We start from the raw sequence: 16,847 nt of genomic DNA on the forward strand, positions 1-16,847 counted from the left end.
AAATTTACCAAAAGGAACTTACTTTAAATAAATCAAATATAAACGGTAAAAACTGTCCTTTCCTTGATTTAGAAATTTCTGTTTTATACGGGAAACTCCACACTAAAATTTTCGACAAAAGGGACGATTTTTCGTTCCCTATTGTTAATTTTCCTATTTTGGACAGTGCTGTTCCTTTAGCACCATCTTACGGTGTTGTCACAACTCGCTCGCTTTGACCGTGTCTGTTGTGACGTTTTGTATTTCAATGAACGTAATCTATGTATTACTGAGAACAGAGGCGGATTTAGGGAGGGGGGCAAGGGGCCCGGGCCCCCTTTTGTGGGAAAAAATTGGTTGATTATATAGGGAATCACTGAAGCATGACTGGAGCGGGCCCCCTCTTAGGCAGTCAGTAGGCCCCCTCTTATGAAAATTTCTGGATCCGCCACTGAATAAATTGTTAAGTCAGGGATTTCGTTACCACAAATTACTTAAAACCTTACTTAATTCTTCCATAGATACAAAGATTTGGTTTGGAAGTTTGGTTTTACCTGTAGAAAACTTATTTCAAACGGAATAACACATTCTAATTTTTACGGAGATGGTGTTTACTGAGCTCGGAAATTACGTATCGGGTAAACTTATCGATCCTTAAATAAACTTATTCTAAAAGGTTACCAATTCAACACTGTAATTAAATCTTTTGATATTGTTTTTATTGGTATTAATACTGATTTTGCTATCAGTAAATTAAAATCAAACTAAACATTATTTTTCATATACATATGCACATCCATGGCTCTACAATGCGTCTTTACATTAAATTCATTGGATGTTGGATTTGTTCTGATTGATATCTTAGTCTTAGATTTTTTTATTAGTTGTTATTGGCTTTGAACTAGCTGTCAGTAACTGCGAGTACTCTCAGATCTGTATTTAGTGTCTTTTTTTGTTGTGGGGATGTATAAGCACCCTGCCACGTCCGGTCTGTGTTTTTGTTAGATGTATTTCTGCTTTGTATCGATCTGATGAGTTGAGCCCTTTTTAATTGATTTTTATAGATTGTTCTTATGTTGTTCTGTTTCACCACTGTCCCAGGTTAGGGGAGGGTTGGCGCCTTCAAACTAGTTAAAACCCGCCATATTCTGTGTATGTCTGTCCCAAGTCAAGAGCCTGTAATTCAGTGGTTGTCGTTTGTTGCTTCATATCAAATTTGATTTTCGTTCATTATTTTGTACATAAAACAGGCCGTTAGTTTTCTCGTTTGAATTGTTTTATATTTGTCATTTCGGGGCCTTTTATGGCTGACTACGCGGTATGCGTTTTTCTCATTGTTGGCGACCGTACAGTGACCTGTAGCTGTTAACTTCTGTAGCATTTGGTATCTGGTGAATCATGATGAAAGATGAATCAATGATTAACGTAATCATGATGAATGATGAATCAATGATTAACGTAATCATGATGAAAGATGAATCAATGATTAACGTAATCATGATGAATGATGAATCAATGATTAACGTTCAAGTGTCAAATGCATATCAGGACGAGACCATGTTAATATGAATGTGAAACTAGACCGACAGGCTGAGCCGGACATTTATAAGCTTTGGACTTGGATCACTTGACTACTTGGATAATATTATACTGAAAAAGTCTCTATTTAGAATAATGTGAAAGAAAAACACACTGACCCGGTTTAAAGTAAAAAGGTTGAACAAGTTATGGTAAAAATGTCTAGTGTTTGTACAATACACCTTTTCATATATTTTTTCCCAAATAACATGCAAAATTGTGTGTTATGAGCGATTAAGCACAACTCTATTTTACAGCCATTTCACTGTCAAATGTGTCCAAATGTAATACATCCAAATGAAACAAGCCATATAGTAAATGTTGAAAGTATTCGACGACGAAATGGTGAATAGTCTCGCCTGGTCATCTAAATATTTCACATAATACTGGAAAGTTTTAGCGTGGTCTTCCAGTTTCATTTTCATTTTAAGTAAATAAAACATGACAGTTATAAAATCTAAAACAATTTTGTATAAAAAATAATGCACCTTAACTATTTATTAACAAATTAGTCATAAGAAACAATTGTTTAACCAAACTAGACATACATATAACATTGATCGCTATTGACTCTAGTTTATTGTTTTAATTTCTTTTGAATTGTATCATAATTCATCCGTATAATATCTTATTTCACCCTAATAATTTATTTCAATAGACATAAAGGTCAATTTCACCATATGACTTCACAGTTAAATTATAATACATGTATCGATGCATTTTTTTATTTGAATTAAGGTATGACAAAACACATTTCATTTGTCGTGTCATTGTTTGTCTTTCCGAGGTTGTGATGACTATTTGTTAAGAATCTAAGAATCAAAAAAGAAGTTATGGCATGTTGTGGAGATGCTTCCGGTTGGGCTAAAGTCGGTTTCATTTGCATCTTTCTCGCGTTTGGATTGCAGTCTGCTGCCTTTCTGACAAACTACTGGATGGTGTATAACACAGCTAAGGATCTGTTTGATATAAGAGTTGGACTACTCTGGTACACAAATTGTACGTCTGCTTGCGCTACTTCTACAACTCCAAGCAGTTACCATTCTTGTAAGTACAATTTGTAATGGTTTTTCCTCTTTCAAACTGTGGCGTCGATGTTCAATACGTAGATAAAGGTAAATAAAAGAATAGTAATCTTCCATTGTTATACAGGTTTCACTGATGGTGTAATTTGTTGTTCTTGTTTATGTTGATCATTACATTAAACTCAGTTTGAACATTAAAAAAATACTGTTCATTCAAAAATTATTTCAGTGTGCTTAAAATTTTGTTGCTGATCGTTTATATATACTTGTTTTCAAATCAATATACAAAATTTTCTCTTAGAAAAACTCTATGAATTTGTTTTTATTTTTTTTATGTTATTTTTCAGTATTTTTCACACTGGCCAAGATACTTGAAGGTGTCACCATCGGACTATTTTTCATCATTGTGGTTATTTACGCCTTCTACGTACTCGCAGACAGAAGCAGGACAAGGGCAACAGCGAAATCTATTATAATTCTGATAGTCACATCGGGTAAATAAATAATGCGAATAAATTAATCAGATAACATGTATACATAGATATCACCGCAATGGGCTTCCGTAGCTTCCGTACTTAATACTGACTTTTTGTCATAAAAAACTTCTGTCCAAATTTCATAAAATTTCTTGATGGTTTGTCAAAGTTGTTGATGTCTAAAAAAACTTAAACAACAGACTGAACCTAAATATTGACGCCGACAATCACGACGGAATGCAGGATCCGTTATATCCGCTTCCGCGACATGAGTTACACAGGCATCTGTTTAAGGTCATACGATACAGTTACAGGGGAGGTAATGACGTTGATAACGTAAGATATTATTTTTCACGACGTCAAACTGTGACATGGATATAGGAAGATGTGGTATGAGTGCCAATGAGACAACTCTCCATCCAAGTCAAAATTTATAAAAGTAAACCATGATAGGTCAAAGTACGGTCTTCAACACGGAGCCTTGGCTCACACCGAACAGCAAGCTAAAGGGCCCCAAAAGTTACTAGTGTAAAACCATTCAAACGGGAAAACCAACGGTCTAATCTATATAAAAAACGAGAAACGAGAACCACTTATCGGAACGCCATCAACAAACGACAACTACTGAACATTAGATTCCTGACTTAGGACAGATGCAAACAATTGCAGCGGATTTAAACGTTTTAATGGTACCAAACTTTCACCCTTATCTGAAACAATATTGTATCATCACAACATAGAAAGACACACTATAAAATATCAATTGAAATGGCTTAACTCAATCAAAAGACATATTAACACCAGTGAACATACACTGAACAAATAAATTTGATCTATGATACAATGTTAATACAAAATCAATAAAACTAAGGGAAGAATAATTAAAGTAACATGTTATACCGCTGTGAAATGTTAAACAATTTAAGAAAAACAATATGCTTGAACAAAAATATCAGCCCATTTGCAATTACTTTAAACACAGGTAAATGAAAATAATTTTGTTGTTAGGTATACGTGTACAGTTCAAATGGAGAAAGGAAATATTTTTACAAAATAAATAATTTTGATGTTCATAGTACGAAGAATTGAAAATTTATTGTAATACCAAACACTTATCAAAGCTGGTATGTAGACCAGATATAACCCTGAATAAGTAAACATTAATTAACAAAAAAACAGTACAATTAGTATCATCAGGTCAAATAAACAAGAAAGTACGATTTGAGAGTACTCGCAGTTACTGACAGCTAGTTAAAATCATGCACCAGAGACTAAAATCAACTAAAACACATCCCAGGGATTTAGTATTTAAACGTCATGGACAGTCAAAGAAGACATGACTTGTGCAATGCCAAAAATAAATGTTTCGAGAGGCAGTAGGATAGTTAGGAGTTAACCTCTTTATAGATCAAAATGAACGTGGGTGTGTCTTTATACATCCCGTTTGAAAAGAATACAAATTTTGTTATGTTTTAATTTGCTGATGACAAAATCGATATTAGTGGCAATGTAAACTATATTCAAAGATCTAATTACAACATTAGTAAGATAACCTTTACTAATAAGTTTGTTTAAAGGTTCGATGAGTTTACACAGATCACATAGTGATTTCCGCGCTTTAAGTACAATATTACCGTAAAAGTTAGGATGTGAAATACCGTTTTTAATCAGATTTCTACAGGTACAGCCACATTTACTAATCAAATCTTTGTATCTATGAAAGAATTTAGTAAAAGTTTTACGTAATTTATGGTAACGAAATCCCTGACTTAATAATTTACCAGTGATGCATTGATTACGCTCGTTAAACTCTATGACATCACTACACACACGGGTATAACTAACGAATTGGGAATATAAACACCGTATGATGGAGCCAAAGTAACATCGCCGTCTAAAAAAGGAAAATTTACAATAGGGAATGAAAAGTTGTCTCTTTTGTCGTAAATTTTAGTATGGAGTTTTCCTTTAGAGATTGAAATGTCCAAATCTAGAAAATGACAACTACTGCTGTTTATGTTAGATTTAGTTAAAGTAAGTTCTTTTGGGTAAATTTCGGTAGTATATTTAGGGAACTTTGGATTATTTAACGAAAAAATATCATCCAGATAACGGAAGGTATTGTTGAATGTATCAACCAAATGTAACAATGACGTGTCTTTACTGAGTTTGCTCATAAACTGAGATTCATAGCAATACAGGAATAAATCTGCTATTAAAGGGGCGTAGTTAGTGCCCATAGGAATACCTACTACTTGTCGATACACTTTATATCCGAAACGTTCATAAATGTTGTCCAGGAGAAAATTTAAAGCTTCAATCATATCTTCACATTTCCAGTAAGTGTATCTAGCATACTTTACTTTTTCGTTACAGAAAAAGGCTTTAAACGAGTTACAGCAAATAAATTTGCAATGAGACTTTTCAAAAGACCATTTAATTAAAAATGAAAACTTTTTCTTGATAAGATTGTGTGGAAGTGTAGTATAGAGAGTAGAAAAATCATAACTGTCAACAGAATTAAAAGGACCTTCAAAAACATGTATTTTATCTAAAACCTCTACAGAATTTTTAACACTCCAAAAATAATTAATACCATTATTTTCATAAGATTTATTACAAAAGTTAATAACAAGTTCTTTGATAGTAGTAAGGGAGGTAGTTAGAAGCACTGATAGATTGGTAATAGAACACTTACTAAATGCGGAGATGAAACGGAATTTAAATGGTTTTTTGTGCAATTTAGGTAAGCAGTACATAGTAGGGACGGGAAAAGGATACACTTTTCGACTGATTTTTATCATTCAGACTGATTTGACTTGAAAACGAGTTTATGGACCCCTCTTTTTTAAAATGACATTATGTTTGATTACGAATGAAAATTATTTGTACCAATTTTTATGAAAAAGTCACCAACGAAATTTTTTAAAATTAGATAAATATACAGCAAAAATGCTGTATTTTTCTAGAATCATGAAAATTTGATAAAAATTGATTATTTCCAAAGAATTGTTATACAAATTTAGAGCATACATATAAAAAGAAGATTTTCCAAATGTTTTTACAAAAATCCGCTTTTGTTTATCTTTTGAAACATAAACGTTAGGTATGTCTATCCAAAGGATAGAAATGTGAAAAAAAACTAGAAATTTTGAGTAAATGTCTAAAATATCGACCCAATCATCTCTTAAAGTAGCACATGCAGGTCTATTTTTTATTACATATTTGAATTGACTAGGTGAAGAATAGCTTGTATGCAAATTTTCGTGAAAAAAAAACCACCGCGGGATCAAAACTGTATCGTATGCCCTTAAGCTTGGCGGGATGTTGAAAAAGTAGTCACGTCTCGCGAAATGGGGACGACAACTTCGATGCATGGTGTGGGAAAGGGCCCGTAGGTTGCCAGTTGCATGGCACAATTGTTGTCCCTATCCAACACACTTTCATGTTCCAGTGACATTGAACATTTTCTTTGTCCTTTATCCCGACCTACCTTGTAGACCCTACCTACTGTAAATGTGTTCTGGTCCTGCAGATGCATGAAATATTTGCCACAGTCTGGTCGTTAGAGTAAACAACAATAAATCAATGACTACCTTTTAGATATAACTAATCTATAAATTGTCCATTTAGAGTGCTATAGTTTTACTATCTTTCCATTAGTCGTTCCAGAGTTGGTAAATAACTCAGAAAATCGCAAACATTTTTTTAGAGTATGGTTTCGGAAAACTTTGATATTTACGACATTCAGTTCTTATATGATTTGGTTCCAATGCATTGAAATTTAGAATTATACATCCATTATATTTACTGTAACTTTTGTTGGACAATTCGAGAAGCTTTTTTCTTAGAGTTCGATCGGGATCAGGCTAAATTTACTCCAAGTTATATTATCTAGTGGGACTTTACTGCCTTGTAGTTGTAGTTCGTTGTTAAATAGTAACGTTTTTCAGTCCTACGTTTTCAACCGAATTGTTATTAACTTTTGTTGTACAACGTATGCAGATAATGGAATACTATCATTGTAGTGTCAAAAACTCTTTGGATGTTTTGGATACTAGTAAATTATCGAACTGAAATTTTCTTATTTAATCATATGGTCCTTGAAAAATCTGATTGGAGATTGAAATACGATACGATCCATGTCCACTCTTTGATCCTTGGAACAAACTTATTTTAAGGATATGAATCTAATACCGTAGCAACATCTTTGAATTTTGTTTTTATCGGTCAGAACATTGATTGCAATTTTGATAAAATGATACATAATTGAATATGTATTGCTAAACAGTTATGAAAACTAATGGTACTACATCCTGTAGATACTATGAACGTGTATTTTGGCCTTTAACAATGTCATCCTTTTAACAGATTGTTTATGACGTATTTACACAAAATCCGTTGGATGTATGCTGACTTAGATTTAAATCTCAGAGAAGATGATTTATTTATCAGTTGTAATTGGCTTTGAATTAGGTTTCGCAGTAACTGCGAGTACTCTTAGATCGGTACCACCGGTATTTCTCTTTTGTTTTTAAATCAGTTTTTTTTTTGCGTCGTGCCACAATCTGTTGAATTAAGCAATTGTTAACTGGTTCAACCTCGCTAGTCTTCATGTGCTAGTCTCGTGCCATGAACCTGTATTTCAGTTGTTGACGTTCGTTGCTGTTTGTCATATTTTTTTTCACTTATTGTTTTTTTCATAAATCAGGCCAGTCCGTTTGTTTTCTCATTTATATAGTTTAGCGTTTTGTCATATCGGAGCCGTTTATAGTTGACTACATGATGTGGGTTTTGCTCATTATTAGAGGACGCACGGTGACTTACATCCACTACAATTAGACTCTGGTGGACAGTTGTCTCATTTGTAATCATACCACATCTCCTTATTTGTTTATTGGGATCAAATGGTAGCAAATAAACTCACCATACGTAGCAATCATGTTTGTTCCTAGTGCAGAAGGTTATTGGTACAATTTAAAATCTTTTACATTTGTATTTGTGCACTCTCTGCTAAGTACTAAAACATGATTGGCATGCAGTCTCTGTATGGTATCTGGGAAGACAGACATGGATTCCATCGATATTGTGTGGGCAAGAAACTTAAAACATCAGCTCTCATATCGGTAAAGTACAAGAAAGTTTTTCATCATTTTAGGATTAAACGCATCATACGTTTTTCTAGAGGTCATCGGTGTGTAAACTTGGTCGATTACTGAGCTCACAAACTGGGGGAAAAGGCCGAATGACTTGGTTACATGTAAAGTTTGTAAATCAGAGGCCCAGTTGACACACCAATAACCTCTAGTAAAGTTATTTTTATTACTTGTAATTCTCAACCTAAGCATTTGTTATTTTTCTTTTAATTTCAGTATTCCATTTTATTCATTTGTATCGCGCATGAATGTTTCAGCGTGATATCGGCAAAGTGATGACATAAGTTAATAAAGTAGTTTCGGCAACATGGTATATCTAAATGTTAACCAATAATAAATCCTAACGGACTAACCACATTCAAATATTTGTAGATCTGCAAATCACATTCGAATTATCATAACATATCAATGTGTTCTCGAGCGGGATGTGTTTGAAAGATTGCATGCTGAACGTTAACCATCCATTCATCTGTCATATTGCATGTTGTTTCTTTGCATTTGGCATTGCATAAGTCTGATTTTTCTAATATTTAAGATGGGTTTGCTCTAAATCACCCTGGATTTGTTTTGCGAATAAACACTTTCTTTTAGTTAAAGTTAGTTATCCTAACCACCTGCTTTCTTTACGTGTTTTGTTATTTCATTATATTGTGTTTGTTTAATCATTTTTAAATTAATTTGCTTTCTTTTTATTTACTGTGGCATGCCCAAGGGATAAATGAAAAAGGCATTGTTGTTTTTCTGAAATTGTTTAACATTTCACAGCGGTATAATACTGTTACTTTAATTATTCCTCCCTTATTTTATTGATTTCGTATTTACATTGTATCATAGATCAAATTTATTAGTTCAGTGTATGTTCACTTATGTTAATATGTCTTTTGGTTGAGTTAATCCATTTTAATTGATATTTTATAGTGTGTCTTTCTATGTTGTGATGTTACACTATTGTTTCAGATAAGGGTGAAGGTTTGGTACCATTAAAACGTTTAAACCCGCTGCAATTGTTTGCATCTGTCCTAAGTCAGGAATCTGATGTTCAGTAGTTGTTGATGTAGTTCATAAGTGTTTCTCGTTTTTTATATAGATTAGACCGTTGGTTTTCCCGTTTGAATGGTTTTGCACTAGTAATTTGTGGGGCCCTTTATAGCTTGCTGTGCGGTGTGAGCCAAGGCTCCGTGTTGAAAGCCGTACTTTGACCTATAATGGTTTACTTTTATAAATTGTGACTTGGATGGAGAGTTGTCTCATTGGCACTTATACCACATCTTCTTATATCAATATACAAACAAGTTACAACCTGTCATGAATATCTCAAAGGAACATCATTAATGAAGATTGATATATATGTTTGATGTATTACAGAACTATTTCCAATTGGTGGAATTGTATTATGGATTCTGCAGATAGATTTTCCATATTTCCTAGCTTGGTCGGCTGGAATGTCCATGATAGCTACAGGATTAGCATTTTTTTCAATGCTATGCTTGATTCCAGATTTAAAAGAATATCCATATTATAACAAAATGGCAATCCTTCCAATGGACAATAACTTTGATGATATGCAGTATCGGAAATACGATACTAAAAAGAACACTTATGTCGACCAAGACAAGCTTGACAGAGAACCGAAACGAAAACCCCATTTAAAAGATCCATATTCGATGAAAGATTCTTTCATGGATGATGATATAGACAGAAAGGCCTTAATGGTTACTCCGTCTAGACCACCAAGATATGATTTTTTGAAGCAAAACCCTTATCCGTTGTCAACAAAATTTTAATGTCAGTTACTGGATGTATATTGTGTACAACTTATAATTCAATAATAAAACAAACGGTATGGGGTATTCATCCCTGATTTATACATATTTTTTTTACAAGTTATCAGTATTCATCTATGACAGCTATATACCAAGGAGCAAATGGTAGTACTATTTCATCAAAGACATCCTCGCGCAATTCATAAATTATAATTTTTTTATTATAATCTGCAATAGCTAATTTCCCTGATGCCAGCGATTTATTAATAATATCTCTTATATCAAACCCTGGGAACGTAGCGTGGTGAAATAAGGGGAATCTGTATGTATTGTCTTTGGAAATTTGGGTGATGTGTGGTAAGTTCATGATGCAGATTTACGAGTAATTTGGTGAACCTGGAAGCAGCTTTAGCACATATTCATCCTATACAGTCCTGGCAATAATACACATCAGCACATGCATCCTTTACAGTCCTGACAATAATATACATCAGCACATCCATCCTATACAGTCCTGACAATAATACACATCAGCACATCCATCCTATACAGTCCTGACAATAATACACATCAGCACATCCATCCTATACAGTCCTGACAATAATACACACCAGCACATCCATCCTACACAGTCCTGACAATAATACACATCAGCACATCCATCCTATACAGTCCTGACAATAATACACACCAGCACATCCATCCTACACAGTCCTGACGATAATACACATCAGCAATATCTTCGACTTCATACTAACATACAAAGTAACTAAAAGATAACAAAATAACATTTGGCATTTGTCAAATACTCCAAAAATGAAACGAAAGGCAACCATTAGTTTAATACTGGTACATTTTTTTTGTATTTTTTTGTTATTTCATCTGATCTATAATCATCAATAATTTACGGTATTATGTTAAAAAATAAATGAAATGAGTTTCGTGCGCATATGAGTGTTTCTGAGAAACCTTAATCAGGTAAGCTCGTGAACACATTGTGGGGTTCAAAAATCCGACGTCTACTTCTTTCACCATACTATTCATAATTTTTATACTTTAACCTAATATAAAGCACCGTCTACTTTGAGGAATAATGCTGCAAATAACACAAGACTGGGTGAGATTCTATATATCATACCCGATACTAAGCACCCAAAATATCTTTTAGTGTTATTATATAAACTGTGTATGAGTGTTATGTATAAGACTGTAGCGTGTAGTCATGTTAGTATGGTAATGATAAGACAATACAATAAAAGCTTACTTGTTTTATCCAATTATGTTAAGAGGTTTTGAAAAAAACTGATATTGTACAAAAAATTTGTACAAATTATAAATATACAAGATTACGATTTGTACACAACATATGAAAATACTATTGAATCAAGTTAAGTCTGTTTTTAATCTCAGAACATTGATGAAGTCTACCATTGTATTATTACTATATATATATAAAAATATTAATTTTCGCGAACCATTTAGGTCACGGAAATTCCATTTTTTGCCATCAGTAAGGAGAGTTGTACAAATAATGTGAATACACAGAACCCCGATCCAATTCATCTTTTGCTAAAAATATTTATCATTTTCTGTTTTATATCTCCTAACATCATTCCATTTTTCTCTAATTTCGATTAAAATATGCCAAAACCTGCAGTAAAAATAGATGTATGCCCCAAATAAACATTCCCCGATTGGTTGAACTACTATGGCGTCGATGTAAAGCAACGAAAGCCTCGATGTAAAGCAACGCAAGCCTCGATGTAAAGCACACGCTTCCCAAGAGTAAGGAGAGTTGTACAAATAATGTGAATTCACAGACCCCCGATCCAATTGATCTTTTGCTAAAAGTGTTCATCATTTTCTGTTCTGTATCTACCAACAACATTCCATTTTTCTATAATCCCGATTTAAACATGTCGAAACCTGCAGTAAAAATAGATGTATGCCCCAAGTAAACATTCCCCGATTGGTTGAAAAGCTGTGGCCTCGATCTAAAGCAACGCAAGCACACGCAAAAATTTCCGTTGAAATGTTGAACTTCGACCCCGAGCCGATTCACATAGAGATTTTCTTGCGCTCAAATGTAATTCTAAGTGAAGTATACTGGTAAAGTAAAATTATGTTCTTTTACAGAAATATTTACACATTTTATTATTAATGTTTTGTCATGCTTCTGCAAATTTACGCTGAGCTTTAGTTAAATATAATTATATACAAATTTTGTTACGTCAAGCATTAAGAGTAAGAATATATTTCGCGCCATTACAAGAAAATAATCTGTGTCACCAAATAAGTTTATCAGCATCTTTCTGAAATTTTCCAAAAGAAAATAGCGTTAATTATAGAGAAATTTTGGTGAGTATTACTTATTAATGTTAAGGTTCTCCAGAGGTGGTTTTCTACACCATCTTGGCGGTCAATTTAATCCCATTTATCAATACACCTTGTCGCTATTCCCGCTTAACCCGAGAATCTGTCCCGCTTGAACTTTTGACGTCATACAACAATCACTTTTCCATTGTGGCGTCAGATATTTTCTATTATGATGTCAAAATTTTATGGGAACTTTTGTGATGTCCAGTAATGGCGGACAAACAGCGATAAGGTGTATTATCCCCGATGGCGACGACACCCAGTCGATTTGTGCTGAGACTACTATAACACAGAGATTGGTCACTATAGATTTATCGGATTATCTGAGTCTCCGGTAGTTAGCTACGTTATTTTAACGTAGTTTCGTATTCGACCGTAGCAGACGACATATATCACCTATCACTGAGAATACTATAACAGTATCGGATTTTATTATTTTTCTTTTAAAAATAATTTAAAAACAAAATTGAATTCATAAAAAAAAAAAAAGAATATAGTTTTTATCTTTCAAATGCAGTTATATCTCTATTCATATTTAAATTTTTGTTTTTAATCATTAATAATTTGTTAATAGTTTGTTATTATGCGGCCACTCTTGAAAATGTGAATGTGATTAATCTTATCAATCTTACAGTTACATTGTTTTGCTACACGTCCGTTAATTGTATCTAATATACAAATATTTTACCTGTAGACAGGTAGTCTCAAAAGCATGGGAGATGAATTTTGTTTCACAGCTGGGTGCCCAAGGTACACGAGGCTCCGTTTATACATGTTTATTGTAGTAAACCTTGTCAAATATCGTCGGTGCACTTGTGGTAGGATTCAGGAGGGTGTGGATGGGGTTTTATAGAATGGAGAAATAGGGGCAAAAAAAGTATAGAATGTAGAAAAATGGACCGACAAATAAAGAATAGAGAAGATAAAAATAATAAGTTATTAAGATTTAAGGAATAGAGAAAAATGGCATAGACATTATAGGAAATAAAGAACCCCCATCCAGACCCTCATTCAGATTATCCAACGTACAATTTTTTTTCAAACAAGTTTCAACCCCCCCCCCCCCCCCCCCCCCCCCCCGCCCCCCCCACTTTTTTTAAATTTCCGTCTGATAATTAGGTCAAGTTTTTGCAAACAATGTAATAAGCGGCGATCACAGAAGAGAGAAAAAATTTCATTAAAGGTAAATGAGTAATTTCCTTACGTAACAGTTCAGCAAAGAGGTTATAACTGCTATGGATACATAAAGCAAACATAAGCCCTACAAATTATATAGATGTTCCCAAGATATCGCCGGCATTTTCATTTTTCAATTCACAATGTCCAGTAACATGGATTTTTTATCTTGGGATGATAGTGATCTCAATCTTGATCTTTTACGTGGTGAATATACTGCATCAGATATTGAATCTGAGGATGACTATACGTCCCTGCTGCAAAGACTGCAAAAACTCCAAAAGAAGCATCAACCGCAAGTACATGTAAATCAGAACGAAGAAGCTTCAAAATTATGTGACTGAATAATCAAATTATCTCTATGTTAACATAAATAGAACCACATTAGTGTAAATTACGATGACATTTTTTTAACACTAGAAATATGTGCCCTCTTTCAAAATCCCAGAAAAGAAATTTTGTGCTTCAATACAGAGCCGTAAAGTTTTTGAAAATTTGAATATTGTCTATTGTTAAAGTGTCGTATGTTTTAGTTATAATATATCGCTATGCTTTTTGTAACCCTAATAATTGAGCAACTCAGATGAAAAGAGTTGTGATTTGCTTTAGTTTTTTTAGCCACAGCAAATATAAATGTGCTTGTTCAATGTTTGGTGACAAACCATGTTAATTGTTGTCGGCATGATGCTTTGTAAAAAGGTTCCCTATAACATTTATTTGTTGGGTAACTGCTGACGGTTTACCATGTGAAAATTCTGAGAAGCCAAAAATAATGCGGAATGTATAAATACGTAGCAATGTCAGATCTAAACAAAAATGTTAAATATGATAGCATATATTGATGTCACCTTTCTGTAAATTCAACTTCGATTCACAACTGCTTGTCAATGGCAAATATTTCATGTACAGTCAGCCTGATTAAACCGAAATGAACTATTTTCAAATTATGTTTAAAGTTTGTTTTTATGTTATGTCGTTACACCAATGTCCCATGCTAGTGGTGGTGATGAGCGCCTAAAAATATTTAATATTGTCACATTCTTTATGTGCCCGTCTCAAGTCAGGAGCCTGTAATTCAGTGGTTGCTGTTGGTTCATGTCCGTCATATTTGAATTTTCGTAAATTGCTTGGTTATTGTAGACACTTCGTTTTCTCTAGTGAATTGTTATATATTTTCCATGTCGGGGACTTTTGAAGCTAACTGCACAGTATAGGTTTTCTCATTGTTGAAGGTATTTACGGTGCATTCCAATAACTTACATCCACTTCATTGAACTTCATTTGGACTAAAGGAGTTGTCTGATGATCATTAGCAAAAATATATAAAAATATCCTTAAAGTTTGCTTCAAGTGGCTATTCCTTTAATATATAAAGATGTGTGGTTACTTGTTTTTTTTCTTTCTTTGAACTGTTATCCAAACTGAGCGTGTTAGTGAATTTCTGCATTCCTGTCTTAGTTTTAATGTATATAATAATAAAAATGTATATTCAAAGACTTAAATATTTATTCTCCATGTAAGACAAGCATGACAAATTCAATGAAATTAAAAAAAATACTAAAAAAAGTCATTTTCTCCTGTAGTACTTCTCCCTTCTTCTAATGCGTGATTTCTTTCTGGGGGTATTCCTACAATAAAGAATATATTATAAATAAAAAGAAATAATCTTTGTCAAGTTTATAGCATAGGCAATTAATTAATTTTTAAGACATTAATCTGAGACTTGAGACTCAGCAGTAATTGACCAATCATGTCAATATGGATCAAAATAGTTAAACTGATAAAGGATGCAGACCAAAGGTGCATGTACTTTTTACATCATGTTTGGGTCAATTATTTAAAAAAAAATACGTCTATTTAGGAACTTATGATGTACTGGTATTTCACATGGTGACACATTTTCATTGCATAATATTATTATACTAGCATGTATAGACTGCATATATATTATCAAGGGAACCAAATATAAATCTAAATTTCTTTCACTAACAATACAAATTCACCTATCAGACCTCATGTTGTGTGTGTGCAACTTGTCTCGTGTGTTTCTCAGTTCTGCAGCGGGAACTTACTGATACAGAAAAATTGGAATTTCATATAATTACAAATTTTACATCATTACATCGGTTAATTACTAAGGCTTGCACATACATTATCCGGAAAACAGATTGTTCATCTGAATGTAAGTTATTGGTGAGTTGCTCATTGACCCTGTCCCACGGACTGGTAATAACTCGAGGATACTTTCCGGTTTGGTCGGTAAATTCAAGTCTATAACTGCACTTATTTTATTTAATGTGCTTATAAACCAACATTTATGAACATGTCAAATCTTATATTCACACTTACCGGAACATAACACTCTTTATAAATCCACATTTGTTAATTATTATTTTCTCTTTCGCTGTCAAAAATGGCGGTCGAATCCTTCTTGTCAATCATTGCGAGTCACGTGCCGAGTCATGTGATCGAAGACTTACAATTAATTACTATTTGACTGGTCAGTACGATACGAAAGTTTTATTTTGATTCGGTTCACATATAACAATACAAACATAAGCTCTTAAGAGCTTTTTACCGAATATAAGGTAACACAAACACAACATTAAAACACACAACATGCAGACAGGATATATAACAGCACAGTCATATCGAAATACATGCAAAGCACTTTTAAAATACATATCTAAAGCCAAAGCTGAAGCACAACTAAAAATTAAGCACAACTAAAATTAAGCACAAATAAAATATAGCACACATGCAAAAATTTAAGGCATAATAACATGTTAGAGCAATGATATGATAAAGCTTATCTACAAGCAGAACAACAACATTTTGAACCATTCCAAGACTGTATAAGGCTCTTAAATTGAGAAAAACTGTTTTCAGTCCTGAAATGGTCAGGTAGGCTGTTCCACAGAGTAGCAGCTGCAAATTTAAAACTTTTCTTACCAAACTGTGTAGTTTTTACATGTGGTATATCCAGTATATTACTATATCTGAAAGAATATTTACAATCTTTTATATTTAATAAATCATGTAAACAGACAGGTGCTAATTTATTGACTATATTAAAAGTTTCAATTGCCATAGATCTTTGTCTTTTAATATGCAGTGAAGGCATCTTAGCCTTTTCAAGCAACTGTTGATATGAGCTTGAATGGTCTTCGTACACAAACCTTAGTGCTCTTTCTTGCACTTTTTCTAATTTTTTTGAATTTTTCTCGGTACAAAAATGCCATGCCAAAGGGCAGAAATTGAAGTTTGACAAAATAAATGTATGGAAAATAGTAAGCTTACTTAGCTTGTTCAGATAAG

The 16,847-nt window shown here is 33.2% G+C and overlaps 2 long non-coding RNA genes across 2 annotated transcripts; one reads left to right on the top strand and one right to left on the bottom strand.

Annotated features, from left to right (window-relative positions):
• The first annotated feature begins 2,262 nt into the window (after positions 1-2,262).
• LOC127736046 (uncharacterized) lies at positions 2,263-11,263 on the top strand. Its single transcript, XR_007998782.1, has 3 exons — positions 2,263-2,604; positions 2,930-3,076; positions 9,580-11,263. It is a non-coding gene; the product is annotated as an uncharacterized LOC127736046 (long non-coding RNA).
• Positions 11,264-15,017: 3,754 nt separating this feature from the next.
• Positions 15,018-15,986, bottom strand: LOC127736043 (uncharacterized). Its single transcript, XR_007998745.1, has 2 exons — positions 15,879-15,986; positions 15,018-15,157 (listed from the first exon to the last, which is right to left on the bottom strand). It is a non-coding gene; the product is annotated as an uncharacterized LOC127736043 (long non-coding RNA).
• Between the last annotated feature and the right edge of the window lie 861 nt (positions 15,987-16,847).

The sequence above is a fragment of the Mytilus californianus genome, unplaced genomic scaffold (assembly GCF_021869535.1).
Source record: "Mytilus californianus isolate M0D057914Y unplaced genomic scaffold, xbMytCali1.0.p SCAF_3, whole genome shotgun sequence".
NCBI classification, from domain to species: Eukaryota; Metazoa; Mollusca; class Bivalvia; order Mytilida; family Mytilidae; genus Mytilus; species Mytilus californianus.